Here is a 6,157-nt window from a genome sequence, read left to right on the forward strand (position 1 = left end):
TTTTAGAACCCTTCCCTAAAAATGCTCAGAAAATTTTAACAATCACAAAAGCTTCGCCTTAACCTTCATACAACACACTTGGACGATAACGTACAAATTGATTGATTTGACTCTACTTTTAAACATTGTTGATAAATAAACGAACAAATTCTCAATAATTTCAACTTAATTAAACCTGTGAATTTCCACTTTGCCAAACCTACGGCTTATTCAAACCTACTAGTCTGGCTCGGTGTGCAATCAAAAAGAAATTGACTTCCCTCCTAGCATGTAGCAATGCATTAGTATGATTCCTTGCCGGACCACTATCAACTTGCTATCAATAGTAGTTTTAAAAATCCATTCAGGAGATCAACCACGGAGTTCCATGCCTTTAAAATTCAATTAATCTTGATGTGAACTTGCTGAGAAAGGTGTACCAGTGTACCTGAAACACACAAATAATCCTGGAACAGTATTTGTTGACCACTTAAACCTTTGCCTTGGGCTGGAATTAACTGGCCCTAGGTGTCTCTTACACGACTGACTAGACCTATCTACGTGACACCTTTGATTTTTTGAACACTACCACGTTTCTTATTAACCTCTTGAAGGTTAAGAATACTTAACTTTTAAAATAAAGATGCTCCGCGTATCTAATCCAGCGTTGATCTTCCTCTGCCTGCGTTGATTGGTGATTTCCTTTGATTCCAGCGTTGTCTTGAGTCTTGACGTGTTTAATTATTCTGGTTCTTTATCCAGTTCCTTGGTTTAGAACTTTATTTCTCGGCTAGTGCTGTTCTGCTAGTCGTCCTCTCTCTCCGCCTGCTCAGAGTGTTCTGGCAGCGTTCCTCTTTTATTCTCATACTCGGCTGCGCGCGCCGCTCATGCGCAGTGGGTTACCCCCACTCCTTCCTTTTCCCCTCCTTCCTCGGAGGACGCTGCGCTTTGGTGGCAATCCCACCAACGGTCACTCGCCATCTTGGTCCTGACCATTAGTGAGACGCTCTGTCGCCCTCCTCTGATCTTTCGGTTTTTGACTGTGTTTCGCATTATTGCTACTCGCATCATCGTCCAACATTTTGTGGGGGTGAATCTGGTTCACTTGGAGGAACAAAAAGTGAGTATTTCTCTTGGATAGACCGTTGCGCCCGGAACATGGCAACACCGCATGTCGGATTTTCTTTGCTCGATTTGGAGGCTTTAGAGTGATTGTCAACAAAATTACACATCACCAATCGAATCCTTAGAAAATTCACTATGTCTGAGTGTTGGACTTTTTTCAGAAACATGCCCAGATTACATTTAAAAGAAAATTTTGCGCTGTTGCCAAATTGCCGTCGCAGCCCTCTATTCTTTCCTTTTCTGGGTGGCGTCCCTTCGGGCTGCCTGTGCCTGCCCCGGGTCCCTCTGACTCTCTGACCCGTAGGGTTTTTGGGCTCTCTGAGCTTTCTGAGCTGAGTTTTCTGGGTTTTTCCTTCAGATCTGCCTGCAATGTATCCAAGCTACACAAGCTAGCGTGTACTGGGATGTCGTTGACCCGTCATTCATCCAGTTCGAAGCCTTTGTCAACCATGACCTGCTTAACAACGATCGCTTTTACCGTTGTGGGTGCTGTTTGGATGTTTGCTTTGTAAGTGTTTGTTTTAGGCATCCGTACTTGTGTGGTATTTATCCTCTCTTTTCTGCGTGTGGTTTTAATTAGTTTTTATTTTTAATTCATCCTTAGATCGTTCTGGGCGGTCCTGCACCGGCCCCTCTGCCTCAGGGCCCTCATGCTATTCCCCAGATCCCTCCCCCTGGGGTTCTCTACCCCGACTTTGTGGCGCCCAACCCTCAGCCTCTCTTTCATGCGTTTGTCGACCAGATCATCGAGGACATCGAGTTGGGAGTTTTTCCTGATCTGCCTGCCGAGATCCCCTTGATCGATCTCGTGAGCGACGATGAGCAAGGTATGTTTGAACCTGTCCGTAACGGTTTTCTCCTTGCCCGCCCTGTGTGTTTCCAGATCATGTCTGTGGTCGTTTTCCTTTATTATCACTGTGCGACCGAGAGTGGCGAGGAAATTCTTTTGTGTGGACCTTGCGCCCCTTTTGCCGGCCCTGAATTTATTCTCACTGGCCATAGTTGTTTTAAACGCCTGAAATTCTCTTTGGAGGCTCTCTATGGTCCACATAGTAGCTACATTTGCGCGCGCTGTCTTGGCTGGCCCTTTGTGCGTTCATTGTTTTCTCGCGCCTTTGGTTGTTGATATTTTTGTTGTTATTTTTCAATGTTTATGTTTCTTTTACAGACTGAGCTCATCCGTCTGGCGGACGCCCCTCAAGATGGCGGCCCCCTTCGAGAGGAGTGAGGTTAGTTGTCCTCTCTTTGTTTTGTGGCTCTCTGTTATTTCTTATCCCTTGCCTTTTCTTACTTTTCTTTATCTTTTCCAGATTCAATTTTTTTCTTGTTCCAAAGATTCTTTTTATGAAGTTAATGAAGTTTGACTGATAAATTTAAGATGAAGTTTCGACTGATACATTTACGATGAAGTTTAACTAGTTTTTAATACGACTCCGTCCTCATGTCGTTTTTAATGAAGTGGAGTGTTGATTCTCCTTTGTGATTTTGTTCCTATTTCTTGATTGACTGTCATTGTACATTTTTCATGCCCCTTCGTTGGACTGCGTCCTTGGTATTCGTAACCCTGTATTGTACTTGGTAATTTTCATGCCCCTTTTTGGACTTGCGTCCTTCATTGTAATAAATAACTTCTGTGCATGATTTTGGTGTTTGGATTGAAACTCCTTTTGTCTTTCTCATTGATTTTATTGCAAACTTGAGCATGAACACTTAACATTTTCACAGCACTTTGCTTTGGCACAACAACACAATTTATCACAAGTAAAGGAACGCTTTGATTGCACTTGAAAACAGAAACGATTTACAGTCTTTTAACAACTTAAAGAGCAATTAATCTTGGCACTTGATTAATATTTGAACTTAAAGTCACACTTGAGGAATGATTACAACTTTTCATTAATTTTAACAACAGGAATGATTTGATTTGATTAGAACTATTTTGGCACTTTGACAACTGAACACTTTAACCCTATAAGGCATGAGCCGGTCCAAATTGACCAAAGTTGAATATTCGAGTTCTGCCAACCAAGAGAGTGTCTAACAAGCATTTTAAGCCCTCGTGGGGTGTTCTAGCATGTACGGTTCAGGATTGCTGAATGTCATTTATAAACGACACCATGCCTTCCAGGTCACTCGACATGATTTCTTATTTTGTTTTTAAAGTGGATGAAAATTTCAGGACCGGTCTGCGTTGGATTAATGATCACATTTCACCAAAAAAATGTCAATATTTACAAAGACGAGAGGCCCCAAAACAGGTGTTTTTGGGCCAGTTTTGAGGGGTGTTTGTAAAGAGAACGATTTAGACGGCAAATCTTGGAGAAATATGGGGTAAACTCAGCATGGTTGTATGCAGAAAAGTGTAAGGAATAAAACTTGTCCAGTAAAAAAGTACACTTTTCTCAAAGATAATGCCTTTAAAACCTGCTCAAAGTCAAACGTCATTTTAAAACGACATCATGCCTTCCGGGTCACTCGATCATCGAAAATCAAAAATTGATAACTAATCAACTTTTCGGGTTTCGGATGCTTTAATGATAAGTTCTGAGGCAATATCGAGTGTCCTTGTTCTGAAAATAGAGTTTCTTTGTACTCATTTCAATGTTTCAACCTTCGGAACAAAAAGCGCACCTTTGTGCAAGTGGTCATTTTTGAGCGCAATTTTTCCTATGATGCATTCGTCATACGGTCTTCCGAGTACACGAACTCCTAGTTAGTGTCCCTGAGATACTTTTGAGCGTGCATATGTTACTTTAGGGCACAGTTTCTGTGAGTGGAGGCCGGGCCAAAACACCACTTTGAACGACCATTGTCGTTTTAAAACAACATATGTCATTTTAAAACGACAACGGTATCGTTTAAAGTGTTGCTGTTGCACGGCTTTCACTCACAAACGCTGTGCTCGAAAATAACATATGCATGCTCAAAAATATCTCAGGGACACTTACTAGGAGCTCGTGTACTCGGAAGACTGTATGACAAATGCATCATAGGAAAAATTGCGCTCAAAAATGACCACTCGCACAAAGGTGCTCTTTTCGCTCCGAAGGTTGAAACATTGAAATAGTACAAAGAAACTCTATATTCAGAACTACGACACTCGATACTGCCTCAGTCCTCATCAATAAAGCATTAGAAACCAAAGAAGTCGAATAGTTACCATTTTTTAATTTTTGATGATGTCGAGTGACCCGGAGGGCATGGTGTCGTTTCAAAATGACGTTCGACTTTTTTTTACTGTCAGAGCTGCCAGGTGCACCGGAGCAAAGATTTCAACATCGGATCACGTTCAGCGAACATTTTTCATTAAGTTTTAGTCTAGTAGACGTCCACTTTTACCCTCACCTCATCGGTATATGAACATCTGTATTCAAGCGCAACGAAAATCGAAATTTGTCACTTTTAGGACGGTACTGGATCCACTGAGTGGTTCGCAGAGGTCCGCCGATTGGCTTAAAACTTCGGCAGGAACTTGCACAACATGTTTAGACAATAAGATGGTCTTCGAAATGAAAGATGGCTTCGATAGAGCCAATTTTATCGAACGTATTTTTAAAACGACACCATGCCTTATAGGGTTAAAGAAAGTTACTTTTTGGTGCACTCACTGGATTTGTGGTAACGTCCATTGCACTTTCTGCACCCCTGGGGTCGAGAGGGTGGATCTTCCATTCACCCTTCTCCGCTTCACGTTGTTTGATGAAGTTGTCCAACCATTCTTGCCTACCAGTAGGCTTGCTTTCAAAGGTGAGTGGCATGAGCTTCCATGGCATGTCTAGCTTTAGTCCACCACAAATTATTTCTTTGTTGGAGCGCTTCTCTTTTAACTTTTTCTCTAGTTCTCTAATTGCTGCTTCTTCTTTTTGCATCTTGCTCTCAATCTCCTCTATTCTGCTGTCTATTTCCATGCTCGCATCTTCTCCCATCGCCACATCTACCTTGTTTATTTCTGCCTCTAGTTCTTCCATCCCCATTTCTATTTCTCTATTCTCTTCTACCTTCTCTTCCGTGTCAGAGTCTGATAGTGTCATTCCTGCTACCATTTGCTTTGCTATTACACTAGCGCTTTCTTCCTGCTCGCTCTCACTATCACTTGACAGAAACTCTCTTGTTATCATTGGTGGTATGAATGCTTGGCTGGCATAATGTTGCCTTATTTTCGGTGGCAAGAAATCCAAGTCTTTTTCACGTTCTTGCGTGAATTTGGAAGTGCTGGGCAAACTCATGTATTGGCCTGGGGTCATAGTGCATTCCTCTTCACCCCACAGCCATGAAGTGCTTGTAGATTCTTTGGGGGAACCAGGAGACTCCAAAACTTCTGAAGCATCTTCTACCATCTTTGTTGATGTGGTTGGTGAACACATGTGAACACAGCCTGATGCCTCTCTCACAGGCAGCAGGACTTCCCTTTCCACCATTTTTTTGAATGTGGTTGGGGAACACATATGCCTCCCTGGGAGGGTCGGGGAATGCCCCCTGGCTGCTTGGGCCTGCCTGGGCCTGATTTCTAGGGTAAGCCTTGATTTCTTGGGGCATTTTCAAATTCTGTAACAGGAAATACTAATTTTTGGTATCTCTCCTTCCCCTTTTCTTTCTAAAAGAGTCTCATTTGGGCACTTTTGCTTACCATTTGGGTCCCTTGGGCAATAGCCTTCCTCAGGGCTGCGGCCCTCTTTTTCTGCCTGATGTTTGGGTCCCCTTCAGGCTTCATGAGCTTTGCCTTTTTCGCCTCCCAGCTCTCTTTTCCTTCTCCTATTTTTCTCTTGACACTTTCTACTACTTTATCCAGCTTTTCTTGGTTCATTTTCTCCGTCTTGGTTGGCCCTTTGGAGGGTCTTCTTGCTTCCAAGATTTTTCTTTCTTCACTTCTTTTGGGCACAATCACTTTTAGATCCTGGAAGGTTCTTTTCTGTTGGGGTATTTCTTCCATTTTTCACACAATGTTAGAGAAAATGCACTCGGATGGCTTTGGATAGCTTGGGTGGATCCGCGTCCGACGTCTCTGGTGGATTTGAAGGGGAATACCCGTTAGGCTTAAGATAGCGTCAGTAGC

The sequence above is a fragment of the Frankliniella occidentalis genome, unplaced genomic scaffold, assembly GCF_000697945.3.
Source record: "Frankliniella occidentalis isolate FOCC.00 unplaced genomic scaffold, Focc_3.1 Scaffold259, whole genome shotgun sequence".
Lineage (NCBI taxonomy): Eukaryota > Metazoa > Arthropoda > Insecta > Thysanoptera > Thripidae > Frankliniella > Frankliniella occidentalis.